Consider the following 17,757-nt stretch of genomic DNA (forward strand, 5'->3'; position numbering starts at 1 on the left):
CTTGTCACACAACATATGTATGATCGACATAATCCTCCAATTTGTACACACCAAACACACTCATAGCACAGGTATAAATCAGTGTGATACCTCCAACAATACCTACCGAACCCGTGTGCATATATCAATATAGGTATAATTGACAATACACCTCAAACAACTTCACATGGCATATATACACCTATGCCAATAGTATAATCAACGTAATACTTCCAACAAAACCTAATAGACACAAGTGCATCCACAAATCAAATATAATCAATAAAATACCTCGAATATTACATCGAACATATCTGCACATATCACAACTCAGATTAAATCAATAAGTTACAACCAATAAAACACTCAAACATATGTGCACATACTACGACACAGATTAAATCGACAAGATACATCAAGAAAAATACCTAAACTCATGTGCACATCCCACGACATAAATTAAATCGACAAGATACTTTCAATTAAACCATTAGACATGTATGTCTAACCACTAGGGTATAATCTACTAGACACTCACAATAATCATAACTGGACAAGTATACACCACATAGATATACCTAATCAGCATATTTAATCCAATCAACCTGACATCCCCTATTTTACCTTCTATGTTATCCAAATCCGACATAAAACTCAATCATTTTCATCCAACCTTGACATTGATGAAAAATTGGTTACATTTAACACTTCAATCAAATTTATATCCTCAATATCTGAAACCATTACTAATCATTCATATGGAGTTATATGATAAAAAAATTTTCCATGTTCTATACATGTATCCACTCAACAGACCCAGAAAAATTTCATCTATGACAACCAAAGGCAGCACAACAAAAATCCTACCAGTTCATTGATCCATAATCCATATAAAACTATCCGAAGGGATCCATCTTTATAGACACCAGAGCAAGTAACAACTTGACCCCCAAATAAATTGTCAAATAACTAAATCAGTTCATTGGTCAATTCAACACTAATTACATCAACTCAAACTAGAGAATGTCAACCCACATAATACCATATGTATAAATGTGTACGACCCAAAATAAAAAGTCAGAATTCAAGATCATCAAAACACTTTCATTTTTATTCTCAAAAATATCAGCCCACATAATATCAGATGAATCAGTCTCTACTCCCCATAAGAGCAAGTTAGCATTCAAAACATCAAATCATTATTTATCCACATAGTCTAATATCAGAGGAAGCAAATATCAACTTTAACATCCTGTTAACTAACCACAACTAACCAGATTTATTAAAATTCATAGGTACACTCAACCGTAAACTCTCTAGCACCCAATTTATAATCAGCAACCCTATGAACCTCATACATGACACTCACTATGTCACCATCAACGACAACCCAAATACTAGATCATCAAAAATAGTTATCCACTAATAGATCATCAAAACAAATATCTAGTAATAGATCATCAGACAACCACATAACATTTACTCTCATAAATCATTAGAAATCAACACATCACAATATCTGATCTCACAATATCCCTCAACCTCAAACCATTCTCAACAATGATCAAACATGGTAACTCCCAAATGAACAATTTTCATCGTATCGGGTACCCTAATATCCAAAAGATATGAGTATAAAAACTCTACTGACTAAATCAACAGAAATTATGTAGGTATCATCCACTACTCAGCTAACAATAGTAGAGGCTGGTATGTGCCTCCATCTCCTACTAGTAGTAACAGAAGCTAAAACTACTGATGGTATGATAAGAAAAATCACCAGAGACTATAATCCTTGATCTCTATTAAGGTCAACCATGCTCAATGGCTAACCCATCACATGTACTATGCTACAACAACCAGACAGGTAATAAAGATAAAGTGTTAATAGATACCCTAACTATCATAAAATAAACATCATACCTATTTGTCGTCTAGAGATGTTCCATCGTTGTCCAGTCCCCAACTTCCGACCTCAAAATTTTGAACGAGAAAATCGTCGGAAATCAATATAAATCCGAAACAGAAATCCGAAACATAACCATAACGGAAATCCGTACAAACCGAAATAGACATCCAAAAATCCAGAACACCATAAGCAGGTATCCATAACCTGCTCTGATACCAATAAATTGGTATCAGATAAATCTCGAAAATCCAAAATACAAAAATCCAACAAGTATCACCAAACTTGGCGCTCTGATACCAAGTAAATAAATTGGTATGAGGTTATCCCAAACATTAAAAATATGAAAACAAAGATCGTAAAACTTAAGCTCTGATACCACTAAATTGTCACGCCCCGGAGGAGTCCGTGTCCAAAGAAATTTCGGCAGCATCTCCCCTGTACGGCGGACAATCTGAAACTTTTCTACAAGCACTATATACCTCAGCCACATGCGGCTGGAATAATAACAAAAATAAAAACAATCACCACGCAGTTTATATAACAAGTAAACAAAGCAGTAGTACTCTGACTCGAAAACCACCCTACTCAACTACACTCGTAAAGCTCAAAACATATTCCTACTCCACTACACTCGTAAAGCTCAAAACCGGTGATAAAACCAACTTACCTCTTCTGCCATCTAGGCAGGCATGTAGTAAAAACAAATCCCAATAAAAGTCATCACAAGTAACAATCCATACAAGAACCAAAGTATCCAAAACATAACAAGTTCAAAACATGGTCTAGTAAAGAAGAAAACCAAAAGATACAAAAGGCCCTCGTGGTTTGCAGGAGACTAGCACTACGTGCAGTGGGGACTAGCGACTGGAACTGCTCCGGACAGCCTCAACCTGAAATTATAACAACAATGGAGGCGGGGTGAGTCCAACACTCAACAGGTACAATTGATATGCAAAGTAAAGAAATAACACCTAGCACTAATCATGCGTACAGTCTCCTGATAAAAATAAAGATAAATGCAAAACGAAGTAGACAGGAGAGAATCTGTACTAACGAGGACCCGGTATAAGGACAAACAGCCCGAAAGGTATAGAAGACCTGTATGCATGTCAAACATAGGTATCCAAACAATATGCAGCATATAAATGCAGCAAACACAATCACAAACAATAAATGCATCATGCATATGATGCCAATGTCATGGTCACCCCTGACGCCAGTCAGCCAACTCATAACAAAAGTGGGACCGAGTGGGTAGAGCTGTGACAACCGTGCACTCTGCATCACTACCCCTGATGAGTGACCGAGTGGATGGGATGCTGTCGGAGTACACACGTACGCCTACCCCAAATCATAAATAGGGGAGCGCAATGCTCTCATCTTCTGGTACGCTATGACGTGGAGGGATCTCTAACGTGCTACACGCTGCATCACACTACCCATGAGCGGACCAATGGAGCACCGGAAGAGCCAAACTGATGTGCTACCACGCTGTGTCACGCTACCCATGAGCGTCACAACGGAGCACCGAACAGTGATGAAACTGGCAATGTGCTCAACAATAATGGAGCAATCTATCGCACAACATACGATCATGCAAATGGTGCATGTCACTAAGCATGGTAATATACTAAACCAACCTCTGGACATATAACAATGGGCACCATAGTGAGTAAATCATATCAAGATATACTGATCAATAAGGTATCAAACCTAGGTCCTGAACATGTGAAACATGGTTATATCACTACCCATGAGCATGAAAAATCAGGTACGAGATCAATACGAGATGCAAACAAACAACCAATCAAACAGGTAACATGTATTGGGCAGTGATTAACCGAAACAAATAAGAAACACAATTAATACAACATGTTAATTTCATTACTAAGCATATCAAAGACAATAAGTCAAAAGTACCCGCCTCCGATAAAATGATCCAAATCTGACTCCAAGATACTCGTCTCGCGTCAAAGTCCTGTGATAAATCGTACAATTTAGCTAATTTTCATTAAAAACAAAAATAGCTAAATTAAATCCTAATCCGATTAGGAAGCTAGAGTATCAATTCCATTTAAATCTAAGTCTATACTTAAATCAATTCTAGTGGCAATTCAGTCTTCAACTTACCACCAGATAACCCAACCATAAATAAACAACTAACCACAATATTCAATTTAATCCTTGATCTACAACTAAACATAGTTAATCCACTAAACTCCCAATTCATCTTAATTCAATGATTTCACCTAAATTAGCACCTCTTGTTAACACTAATGAACATCCAGATTCACATAACCCATCAACACATGATCCATTATATAACTACCACACGTAGCTAATTTCCTACAACATACCTTGAAGTCACAGCCCTGTTGATTGCTGGAACAGGAGTGCTACTAGTTGGAATTTCTGCCGTAACCAAGAAAACCACAACAAGTCCTCCCTGCTGAAACTCACGATGTCGTTCACCTAGGAAGCAACCAGTAACAAAACCTTATACCGTGACTAGATCCAAAGCAAGGAAGAACATGAACTGAGATCTGCCACAACCCTAATTCCGCAGCTAGGTATGGCCCTTACCTTCAAGATTCGGTTTGGGCAGAGAACAATGAAGACAGAACCACTGTGAAAAGCAAAACTAGGGCACGACACTGGTGAGGAAGATCCCTGCGATCGCCGACTGCTCAAGCAAGGAACAAGGCGGTGGTCGGCAGTGGCGTCGGAGCTGACTAGGGCACTCGAGATGGAGGAAAGCTCGGCTCTGATGTGAGGTGATCGGAGATAGGGCTCGCGGTGGTCGGCTGTGGTGGCGGCGTGAGATGCTAGGGCAGAGGCGTCGGGGATGGAAAGAAGAAGAGAAAAAATGGAAGCTCGCGGCTCGCTAGGGCACAAGGTCACTCGGCTGTGGAGAGGAAGAAAAGAAAGGCAAAGGAGAGGAGAAGTGGCCGAGAGATTTCAGGTTTGGTGAGGAAGAAACCGCCGGCTTCGATTAGGGCTTCGGCGTCGCAGGGGAAATCGGGAGGAAATGAAATGGTTCGGCGTGAGGAAAGAAAAGAAAACAAAATAAAGAAAATAAAAGAAAAAGGAAATGTAATTATAAACATTTCCTCGCTTAAATGGGATAGCCTAAACAAATTTTTCCGGGTTCCGTTTTTGTCCCCGTTAACTCGTCCATACAAGCTCCGAAAAATTCCCGAAAAATTTCCAAAAATTCTGGAAAATTCCCTTATTAATATTCGCCTATTTTCCGGTATTTTACAACTTAAACTAAAATTAAAATTAAAATTAAATTAAACTAAAATTAAAAATTAAATTAAACTTAAATTACACTAAAATTAAAACTTAAACTAAAACTTAAATTAAAACTTCAATTAAAATTAAAACCTAAATTGAACTTAAATTAAAACTTAAACTAAAATGAAAACTTAAATTAAAACTTAAACTAAAATTAAACTTAACGTAAACTAAAATTTAAATTTAAATTAAAACTTAAACTAAAACTTAAATTAAAACTTAATTGAAAACTAAAATTAAAACTTAAACTAAAATAAAACTTAAATTAAAATTAAATCAAAATAAAAATTAAAACTAAAATTAAAATCAAACTAAAACTTAAACTTAAATTAAAATTAAAGTCAAATTTAGACTTAAACTTAGCTTAAAATTAAAATCAAATTAAAATTAAAATTTAAACTTAAACTTAATTATTAAAACTAAAAGCGAATTTAAAAGTAAGAATAAAAAATTAACCCCTTAAAAAAATACCTTGTATCAAAGGTGCCTTCGATGGAATCGGAAGCGCCCTGTAGAAAGGCCGCAAAACTCCCGCCTAATCTATTGAAGGTGCCTTTAATGCGTTTGAAGGCGCCCTCCATAACACATGGAAGGCACCTTCCACTGGCATGAAGGAACCTTCAACCCAGATTTTAACAGTGAACAAAGACTTTCTCTACTCATGAAATTTGATTCAGGAAGCCGCCTTCCAGCTGATTTTTACACCTCTTTCTCCTCTATTCAACTCCCAAACAATAAATATGACTCATTGGTACCCTTTAACTCAATCTATCTAGTTATTTCTCTATATTTGTATGTTTTTCTTGAATATTTATATGTATATACTCCTTTAGGAAGTGACGAAATGTTATAGAAGTTATAGACTATTATAAGTTAGATAAATTAGTTTGGTGTAGTCATTCAGTAAAGATAAACTTATGTGCCCAATTTTATAACAACTTAATTAAAGTAGATGACTTGATATATTCCACTAGAGTAGGTGGAAAGGACTTTAGGTTCTCACCCACTCTACTATATGATAGCTTAGGATTTAGGCGGTCTGCATGTCCATTTTTGTGTTATTCTAGTAGGGATTTACCATTTGACGAACCCTACTCCTATATTATATTGGATATTATTCATATATATTTTGTTTTCGGGAGCAGAGAGTACCCACTGTGGTTAACTTCAGGTCTCTCTCTCTTAAGGTTTAGGACGATGCCCTATATAGAGTTCTTACCACCTGCGTCTTGCCGATCACATCTCGTGATATTGCGATGATGCGACCCTCACATTCTTTCATCCTTTATGCACTATGTCAGTGACTAGGCATCGACGTTGCATTATATATATTCCAAAATATCATTCATGCATCCAGTCTCATCACAAGGAGATAAGTTCATATGCTCTACTGTCATATTTTGCCTTTATATTTTTTATCATAGGAATAGATATTGTTGGTACCCGAAGGTAGTTTTGATGTGATCAAACAAGTTAAGTTATGTTCTATTGTGTTTAACCCTATGTCTAAGTGTGCGGGAATTTAGGATTACAGGAAGTCGAGCAAAAGACGCAGCTAGCGAGAAGCATGGCACGGGAGAGAGTCGACGGGCTCAGTGCATCTAAGGGACGAGGTGCTACGGAAGAGTACGCCGACGAAAGAGACGGAGGTGCACGATGTTTCCGAGGGACGAGAAGCCGAAGCGGAAGTTTGCTTGAGGAGAAGGCTAGAAGTTGGGTTCGGATGAGCCCTATTCCGGATGGCCGAAATCATCCAAGCAAGAGGAACCAAAGTGGAAGACCCAGACCGAGACGAGTGAAACTGGAACGGAGGCTCGGACTGAAAAAGTCAACTTAGTTGACTTTCTTGGTCCGGGCGCTTGGAACTACATTTTATCCGGATTGCGTTTGCCCACGATCCATTATGAAGGGGATAAAATTTTATCCCTCTCCAGGCGCCTGGAACCCTTCTAGGCACTTTGAGCAAGGCTATATAAGTAGCTTTACTCCTAAAGCTTTAGAACAACACAGAATAGTTTGAAACAACACTTACGCTTAAGTTTGTTAGAGTTTAGCTTTGCTTTGTGAGCTTTGAATGCTGTAAGAGGCTTCTCAGCCTAGAGGAGATTTTGTTAGTCCGTTTTTACGCCTTGGATTAACAACCTCCCCGGTTGTAACCAAGTAATTCGCTGTGCCTCTTTCTTTTCAGTTTATTTCTTATTTTATTTATGCAAGTGTTATATTAAGTTATAAGTCCAAGGAAGGTTTGTTTTTTTTAATTTGTGTAGGGGCTATTCACCCCCCCTTTAGTCGGCCTCCAAGGGTCCTAACAAGTGGTATTAGAGCAAGGATGCTTTAGGAGGACTAACCGCCAAATGAAGCACACGGGATGGCCGGACCAAGTATCTGCCCATCAAAGTTCAAGGGGGAGTTCACGAGTTGGAGAAAATGGAGGTATTCTTTAAAACCGAATTTGAATTACTTTTAATAATGAAATTTAATTGGTTTTGTAGCACCCGAAGGCAAGGAAGAATACTAGTGGATGAAGAAGGAGCAAACCGACTTCATGGCAAATAGCAAAGCAGAGTTCCATCTGCTGAGTGTCCTACTGCCACAAGAAGTCAACCGAATCGGTACTTATGACTTAGCAAAGGAGCTTTAGGAGAAGTTTCTTGAGCTACACGAAGGGACGTTCGAAGCCAAGCGCGCGAGACGGGATCTACTAAGGAATCAGTTAAGCAACATAAAACTGGAAGTAGAAGAAACCATTGCACATCTTCACTCGAGAATGAAGGAACTAATCACTGGACTCACGAATCTCGTTGAAAAGGTAAGCAACCGAGATTCGTTAAGGTACGTGCTTAATGCATTTTTCTAGATCTACTGACTGGACATCATTAGTAGATGCTTACTATATTTATAAAGATTTAGATTTTGATACCTTAGAAGAAATGTTTTCAACATTTGAAGTCCATGAAATGAGATGTGCAGATCCAAAGAAGGAGCCGAAGCACAATCTTACCTTTAAGGCAAGGATGGACGAATGAGATTCAGAATCCTCTCTAGACGATGAAAAAATGGTAATGATGCTAAGATAATTTAAAAAATTATTTAAATCTAGAAAAATTAACCATTTGTAGGTTAGAAAGAAAAGAACAATCAGATGCTACTATTGCAATGAAGAAGGGCACATTAAAGACAACTGCCCTAAGTTAAAGATAAAGGATGAGGACAAAGGGAAGAACAAGAAGCCTATCCAATCCAACAAGTACAATATGCTAAAGGAGACGTGGGATGAAACATCATCCGAATCAGAAGTGGAAGTTGTTGCCGGACTTGCATTAATGGCAAGTCATCAAGACGATGAAAATGAAGCAAGCTTGTTCGAAATGAGCATTGAGAGCATCGATGAAGGGGGAGAGACATTGGAAGAAAGCTGCAGTTCAGGGGAGCTACGGATAACGAGATCGACAAGGTAAGTCAGGTATGATCTCTTCCTCCCGATAAGTTATTTAAATTTGTTAAGTTACTATCTAAAGAATGTTGTAAATTTGAAAAAGAAAATAAAGAATTAAAATTAATTCTAGCCAAATCTTGCCTATTAGAAGATTTTGAAAAGTTAAAATTGGAAAATGATGAATTGAAAATACAAGTAGAAAACTTGAAAAATCATACATGCTTAAATATTAAAATTAAACCCAAAATTATAATAGACTAAGTTGGTATCTTAGATTTCGCAGGGGTCAAATTAAAAAAATTCCTAAATTGTATATACCCCCAAAATTTCTGATTAATGTTGTAGGAAGGAACCTATATTGGGTTCTTAAAACTTGTATAAATTAAAATTTTTAATTACACTTAAGGCTTTCAGAGAGTAGATTAAATGTTTGATTTCCTTAAGAGGTTTTATCTAGAATGTGGTTGTTACTCCAATAACTAAGAAGGTCTAGTGCCTCGCTATAGCCTGGAAGCCAATTAATAAAATAAAATGTTTAATTGAATAACTGATAAAGCATTTAATTGTAATTAAATAATGTTTTAAAAAATTACTCAAACATTTTTTTTGGTGTCTCTAACTTAGAATTTTTTTAAAAAAAATTATTTGTGTATCAAATTTTTTTTTGGAAGTATCAGTTTTACTTTACCAAAATATTTTTTTTGCAAATTTGATTAACTTAAAAAATTATTTTTACAAAACTTAAAGTTTCTAAAAATATTGATGTTGCAATTTTTTAATATCAAAATTATTTTCAAAGTTTGTCAAAAACTTCAAAATTATTTTTAAGTTTGTCAAAAACTTGAAAATCATAGTTTTTTTTAACTAAAAACTTTCTTATTTTTTTTAAAAGTTACCCTTAGATTTTTTTTTTGGTACCCCGTTTTTTATGTGATTAAAGGGGGAGAAGGGAAGATTAAGTCTAGGGGGAGGTAGCTTAATTTTTTCAATTTTTGTACTTTAATTGAAAAATTATTGCTTTTACTTTATGTTGGTTTACCCTAACTTAACTTGGGTTGCTCACATAAAAAATGGAGAGATTTGTGGTACCCCAAGGTAGTTTTGATGTGATCAAACAAGTTAGGTTAGGTCCTGTTGTGTTTAACCCTATGTCTAAGTGTGCAGGAACTTAAGAGCACAAGAAGTTGAGCAAAAGACACAACTAACGAGAAGGACGACACGGGAGAGAGCCTATGGGCTCAGTGCGTCTGAGGGATGAGGTGCTGCGGAAGAGTACGCGGGGGACGAGAAGGAGGGCGCAGCGTTTCCGAGGGACGAGAAGCCGGAGCGGAAGCTTGCTCAAGGAGAAGGACAGAAGTTGGGTTTAGGTGAGCCCTATTTTGGATGGCCAAAATCACCATAGCAAGAGGAACCAGAGTAAAAGACTCGGACCAAGGCAAGCGAAACTGGAATGGAAGGCCTAGACTGAAAAAGTAAACTTGGTTGACTTTTTTTGTCTGGGCGCCCGAAACCCTTCCAGGTGGCCAAAATCAGTTTTTATATAGATCACATTTGATCATGATGCGTTGCGAAAGGGATAAAATTTTATCCCTCTCCAGGTGCGTAGAACCCTTCCAGGCGTCCCGAGCAAGGCTATATAAGCAGCCTTACTCCTAAAGCTTTAGAACAACGCAAAATAGTTTGAAACAACACTTGTGTTTAAGTTTGTTAGAGTTTAGCTTTGCTTTGTGAGCTTTGAATATTGTAAGAGGCTTCTCCACCTAGAGGAGATTTTGTTAGCGCACTTTTTCACCTTGAATTAACAACCTCCCCGGTTGTAACCAAGTAATTCGCTGTGCCTCTTTCTTTTCAGTTTATTTCTTATTTTGTTTATGCAAGTGTTATATTAAGTTATAAGTCTGAGGAAGGTTTGTTTTGTTTAATTTGTGTAGGGGCTATTCACCCCCCCCCCCCCTTAGTTAGCCGCCACGTGTTCTAACAGATATGACCCAAGGTACACTTACTTCCCTTAGCGCATATGATGAGATTGGTCAACGTTAGCTTGCATTAGTACATATTGAGGTTATCACTCAGGGGAGACTGCCTTGGAGAGTGGGTCCTCAGCTAGCCATTCAGGATGAGGCCGATGAGGACATCCCACCAGTCATTCCATCCGAGGTCGACAAGGCGGCTGCTGAGATAGGGGAGGAGATGGCAATATTTATGATTGATGAGCTCTTTGCACCTCTTCCGATCTTGACCCAACCCTCAACCTTGCTTTCCATAGAGGACCGCCTTACTAGACTTGAGGAGTCTTTCGTACAGATCTAATAGTTAGCCTTGGAGGGATTCACCTCTCTCTAGAGGGAATAACCACTAGATTTAGGCAGCTAGACCTACAAATGTAGGCTATATTTCAGGCCTTACGAATGACTGATCCACCCCCACCTCCACTTGCCGATGATGACAAGACATTATTTTGTTTAGTGCACTTGTATATATTGTTTGTTTTCTTGACTTGATCTATTTATCCAGCTACTTATTGACTACTTTATTTGGATAATCTAGTGAATTCCATTTTTAAAATCTTATTAAAGGGTAGGATGTGTTTCTCCTTAAACATACTTTCAAATTCTAGGAAAATTTATTAATTATGCTTTCTCATATTCCCATTTTCCTAGTGTTTCAAAATTTGTTTTAGCCTTAGTCTAGGATGAATCCCTAGAAAGCATGATCCTATAGATCTAGGCAATGAGCATCTCACAAGCACACTAGATCTACCTTGATTATGTATTCAAAAACTTAGAATGATGTGAGATGTATAAGCCTTTTGCCTACACTTCAGATGCTTATATCAGTGTATCAATATAAGTCTCAGCGAAAAATATGACAGTACATTGATCAAGTTAAGTAGTCCTTTTTTCGAGTAAAAATCTAAATCTAATTAGACAACAGTACTTACTAACTAAGTGAACGATGTTATCTTCTGGTAGTTAGTTAGTAACTAATAGATATACTTTAAGGATAATTTATAAATGAACATTATTTTCAAAATAATATCAAGTTAAGGGGAAAGATATTTCAAAATCATTATTATTCTTTGGAAATTTTTATATTTTGAGACATATGCCTTTTCAAAATATGTTACAAAATTTTATGTTTTCAAAAGTTGTGAAAAACACTCTTTTGAAATATTGACATATTACGTCAATGCAAGTGTACGGTTATGTCATCAGTAATATAAAAGATTATTGTATATATCCACAGGGATTGTTGATTAAGCAATAGTTAATAATCACACAATGAATTATCTAGACAGACATGGAAAAAGAGAGTAAGAGAAAGAGAATAGATCTCGAGAGGGGTTGAGCTACGAGGATGGAGGATGACAGATTCTAGGATTTCGATTTCCTTGTAATGCTAGGCGATGTTACATAGATTGCTTAGTTCCTATCCTCTATGTTCATACTCTTGTAGGAAGTTAGATTCAATACTGACTCTCCCCTGCAGTGGATAAGCCGACATGATCTCCTACTCCATGTCCCATGCTACTAAATGGAAGTGATTCCTATGAAGTCCATTTAATGGGGCAGCCTTATCACGATGGCTCGCGGTCATATGACACAGAAACATACTAATACACAATAACATAGAAATAGAAATAGAGATTACACCCGATCTTCTACTTCCTTGTGGAGATTTGCTTCTCCTTTCAAGGTGATACCTTAGATGTCCGTTTAATGGGGAAACCTTGCCACTGTTAATACAGTCTGACCTAGCTGTTGTTTTGATGTTGACACTGATTTAAGTTTGTATCAGATATTAATGATCAAGGTTGATCATGTGGAGAGGAAAAGTCCAAATACGGATACTTGGCATCGAAGTCAGAGAGGGCTCGGCAGCTCGTTCTCCGGACTAGGTCAGAGAGGGCTCGGTAGCTCGTTCTCTGGACCGGACCAAGTCGGAGAGGGCTCGGCAGCTCGTTCTCCGGACTAGGTCAAAGAGGGCTTGGTAGCTCGTTCTCTGGACCGGACGAAGTCAGAGAGGGCTCGGCAGCTCGTTCTCCGGACTAGGTCAGAGAGAGCTCGGTAGCTCGTTCTCTGGACCGGACGAAGTCGGAGAGGGCTCGGCACTGCTCTCCTGACAGGTCGAGAGGGCCTCAGCTCGCTCGGACCGGACGGTTGGAGAGGGCTCTGCTCTCCGGACTAGGTCAGAGAGGGCTCGGTAGCTCGTTCTCTAGACCGGACGAAGTCAGTGAGGGCTCGGCAGCTCGTTCTCTGGACTAGGTCAGAGAGGGCTCGGTAGCTTGTTCTCTGGACCAGGAAGACGTTAGGGTTTAGGGCTGGGAAGCTCTAAAACCAACAGAGGCATTGGATCGGTCTGTTGACCGATCCAGTGATACTTTGGCTGTCTGGATTGGTCTGTCGACCGATCCAGTGATACCTTAGTTATCTGATCGGTCTCGTGACCGATCAGTAACCACACAGTAGCATTCTGTGGGTTATCTGATCGGTCTGGTGACCGATCAATAACCAAACAGTAGTTCACTGTAAGTTATCTGATCGGTCTGTAGACCGATCAGAAGGAAGCGAAGGATTCAGAGGACTATAGGGGATCGGTCTGTGGACCGATCCACCTATAGGCTGATCGATCCACAGACCGATCAGAATCCTCCCAGACCGATCAGGATATGTCCTGATCGGTCCAGAGAGCTATGGATCGGTCTGTTTACCGATCCACAACGATGTCGTTTATCTTCTGATATTTCTCTGCGATTTCTGATTCATCTGATCTAACCATCTACTGTAAGCTTTTTGAGTTACAGATTGCAGGTTTCGTGCCAATGCTTGAATTCAAACTATGCACCATCAGAAGAATAAGACCAAGTGCTCTTTCTGCTGTGTTTCACTGCAAATTGTGCAATTGGAGCGTCAACGTTCACTGGCTGCGATCAGTTGGCAACAGCTTGACTCTTGCTTATTGGTTCAAGCTCAGAGACACCAGTGAAGACCATGGATGGTATTGGTGTGAGTTCAGAGAACCAGATGAGGAGGAAGAGTGATTAGCGGTCGCAGTGATTCGATACAGGTGACAGTGATTCGGCTCTGGCTGAAGACAGTGAGAAAGCAGAGGGATAAGAAGAAGGAAGAAGAGAGGTTTTAAAAAGAAAAGTAGAAGTTTTTGAAAACCTCTCTGTCGATCAAGCAAGAGGTTGTGTGTTTGAGCTCTTGGCTGAGGAACTTCTTCTGTCTTTGCGCTTTGCTTTCGCCGTGGTTGTAAGTTTATTGTTCATTCCTTTTAGCCACTAAATTCTGTAAGTCTTGTGCTTTATTTTCAAAATCTTTTCTGAGACTTTGTGGAGAGGTTACTCCACTGAGAAGGAGAAATACTTAGCCGAAATCTGTCCGGGGTGTGATCTACCGAAAGATCAAGGGATCGCCCACCTTACGGACACGCCGAGGAGTAGGGGCAAGTTATCCCCGAACCTCGTACATCCTTGTTGTGTTAGTGGTGGGTTATTTCTTTTCCTTACATTAGTTTTCCTTTTGCTTATTTCTGCTGTGCTAACAAACTTTTGTGAGGAGATTAATTGAGTTTTTAGAGGAGGCTATTCACACCCCCCCTCTCTAGCCATCCGAAGGTCCTAACAAGTGGTATCAGAGCAAGGCGCTCTTCATCCGGATTAACACCCTAAAGAGCAAGAAGATGGCTATGAAGGAAGGTTTTAGCACCAATCGTCCACCCTACTTCGACGGAGTGGACTTCCAATATTGGAAGAGCCGTATGGAGTATTATCTCAAGACCGACATCTCCATGTGGTTCTCGGTCAAGGAAGGGTTCACACCTCCGAAGGACGAAGAAGGTAAGGAACTAGAGTCGTCAAGGTGGTCCGCCGAGCAAACTCGCAAAGGACAAGCCGATGCCAAGGCGGTGGTCACTCTACAATGTGGGATAGCCAAAGATGAACTTGTCAAGGTAGGTCCATTTGTGAGCGCAAAAGATTTGTGGAACAAGCTCATCGAGCTCCAAGAAGGAACCCGAGACTCTCGGATCGCCAAGAGAGACTTGTTCCTGAACCAACTACAAAATCTCATCATGAAGGAGAACGAAACGGTAAGTGAACTACACGGAAGGTTCAAAGAGATCATCAATGGTCTTCATTCCGTAGATGAACGTGTGGAGAATCGCGATCTTGTAAGGTACGCTCTCAAAGCCTTTACGAGGAATGCCTTGTGGTCATCTATGGTAGATGCCTACAAGGTCTCCAAGGACCTTTCAATTGTTAAATTAGATGAATTCTTTTGTGAAATGGAACTTCATGAACTTGCTAACGAGGGTCAAAAAGAGAAAGGTATTGCCTTAGTTGCAGGAGAAAAGAGCAAGGATGAAAGAAGAAAGTGTAACGACCCAAATTTCCTCAATTAGAGTCCTAAAAGTAATTTAAAAATATTTAAAAATGCTATAGAAATATTCTAGGGATTTTTAGAATTTTTTGAGTATTTTTATGTAATTTTTGGAGGTCGTTTGGTATTTTTACTAAATGAAGGAAGTTTCGACAAAAAAATGTCCAAGCCGAGAATTGAACCCACGACCTTTTACTCGGTCAAAACCCAGCTGACCAGGTGGGCAAACAGATTTTTCTGTTTAGAAAAGGTAGCGAATTTATTTAAGATAGTTAACAGAATATTGGATTATAAAAGGGATAAGTTGATCTTGGATTTGTTTGTTTAGAAAAGGTAGCGAATTTATTTAAGATAGTTAACAGAATATTATAAAAGGGATAAATTGATGTTGGATTTGTTTGTTTAGAAAAAGTAGCGAATTTATTTAAGATAATTAACAGAATATTGGATTATAAAAGGGATAAGTTGATGTTGGATTTGTCTGTTTAGAAAATATAGCGAATTTATAAGGAGTTAACAGAAATATTAAGTTATAAAAAGGGATAAGTTGATGCTCTGTTTTTCCGTGACTTAAACCATTCTCTCCTTCTCTTCTGCGTACGATGGCGGAGCTTGGGCAGAAAACGAAAGGGAGTTAGGGCATCATCTCCGGCAGCCGACCAAGGTCCTAGAAGCCCTTTTTGTTCGGTTGTGAGTCCAAGAATCAAGGTAAGTGCTTCTCACCTGCAGTAGGAGTAGTTTCGGACCTTTGTTCTTCTTGAATTCGAAGCATGAGAAGCGCTTATAGTGCAGATTTTTAATTAAGCCTATAGTGCAGATTTTAATTAAGCTTATAGTGCAGATTTTTATGCAGGCTTATAGTGCAGATTTTAATTAAGCCTATAGTGCAGATTTTAATTAAGCCTATAGTGCAGATTTTTAATTAGGTTTATAGTGCAGATTTTAATTAAGCCTATAGTGCAGATTTTTAATTAGTCTTATAGTGCAGATTTTAATTAAGCCTATAGTGCAAATTTTAATTAAGTTTATAGTGCAGATTTTTAATTAAGCCTATAGTGCAGATTTTAATTAAGCTTATAGTGCAGATTTTTATGTAGGCTTATAGTGCAGATTTTAATTAAGCTTGTAGTGCAGATTTCTTAGAGCTTAAAATGCAGATTTCTTTAGAGCAGGTTTCTTTAGAGCTTGTAGTGCAGATTTCTTAAGAGCTTATGGTGCAGATTTCTTTAAAGTTTATATTGCAGATTTTTGGTGGAATTTATAGTGCAGATTTTTTGTGGAACTTGTAGTGCAGATTTTTAAAGAAAAAGATTATAGTGCAGTTTGGTTAAGTATTATAGTGCAGAATTTATGTTTCCATAGTATGCAGAAATAGTGTAGCATAGAATGCAGAATCTTGATTAGTATAGTATGCAGAATTTTGATTAGCATAGTATGCATATTTTTGTTTATGCATTTCAAGGTTAGAATTTGTTTAAACATTTCAGTTTTTAAAGAAGCATTCTTTTATTAGAAGTATTAACAAGTATAAGAAAGATAAAGAAAATAAAGAAAAAAGGCCAAGGCCTTAAGTAGATCCCAAAGTCAAGACTTTAGGGATTTTGGCACACAAGGTGCTTATTAAAATGCCGAGGCATTATATATTAGAAGTATTAAAAGATAACAAGTATTTTACTTTTATCAGTGGCACTGTACTGGACTCTCAGTTGTCCTTGGGTTGGGCTCCCATAGTCGTCCCTAGGTTTAGATAACCTAGTATGCAGGACTCTCAGTAGTCCTTGGGCTGGGCTCCTATAGTCGGTCCCTAGGTTTAGATAACCTAGTAAACCCTACTAGATTCGGGACCAGCTATCTCGGGTCTAGTTAGGGATGCGCGCATAGCAAGTACAGTTGTCGGACCCAAGAAGAAAGTTGATTATTATTTTGAAGTATTATAAGTATAAGTTTTTGAACAAACAAAATAAGTTTCACATAAGTATAAAAGTATAAAAGAATAAGTTTAGAACAAATGAATTAAGTTTCACTTTGTTTTAAAATCAGCAAGTTTAGTTTCCTTTTATGTTAGCATGTTATTTAGATTAGCTTACTGTTCTTTGCTGTTAGAAGAGCATGAGTAGCTTTACATGTTTAGCACTTCAGTATGTTTGTTTATTTACTAGTAGATGAGCATGAGTAGTTTTCCCTTTGAGCATTTAGTTTTAGTTTTCAGTATATTCACATGCATATCGAGTTTTTGTGAGTTAGATAGCGCTTACTAAGCAATTTTGCTTATAGTTGCATTTCCTCTTACTGCAGATAAAGGAAAGGAAAAGTTATAGCAAAGGAAGGCGACAAGGAGGTGCGGATGGATGTGTGATGCCTGGACTATAGAAGCCTTGGGACCTAGCATAAGAATTTATTAAGATTGTCATTTATTAAGAATGTATTAGACGAGTCATTTAGTCTTCCGCTGCTAGTTAATTGTATGTTTTGAGTTCTCCGAGAGTTTTAGGAATTACTATCAACATGTGTGCAATGTTAGTTAAGTAAAGTTAGTAGTCCAGTAGCGCTCCGCCCTCACAGTCCAATAGTGAGGAGGGTGGGGTGTTACAGGAAGAAAGAAAAGAAGAAGGAGAAAGAGATTCCTACATCCTCATCCTCCTACGAGTCCGATGATGAAGGTGGATCATCATCAAGCGAGATGGCCAACTTCGTAAGGAGAATCATGAGAAGGAGCCGGAGATACAAAGGGAAAGGTAAGTCTATTGATCAAA

Source organism: Zingiber officinale, chromosome 10B, assembly GCF_018446385.1.
Source record: "Zingiber officinale cultivar Zhangliang chromosome 10B, Zo_v1.1, whole genome shotgun sequence".
NCBI classification, from domain to species: Eukaryota; Viridiplantae; Streptophyta; class Magnoliopsida; order Zingiberales; family Zingiberaceae; genus Zingiber; species Zingiber officinale.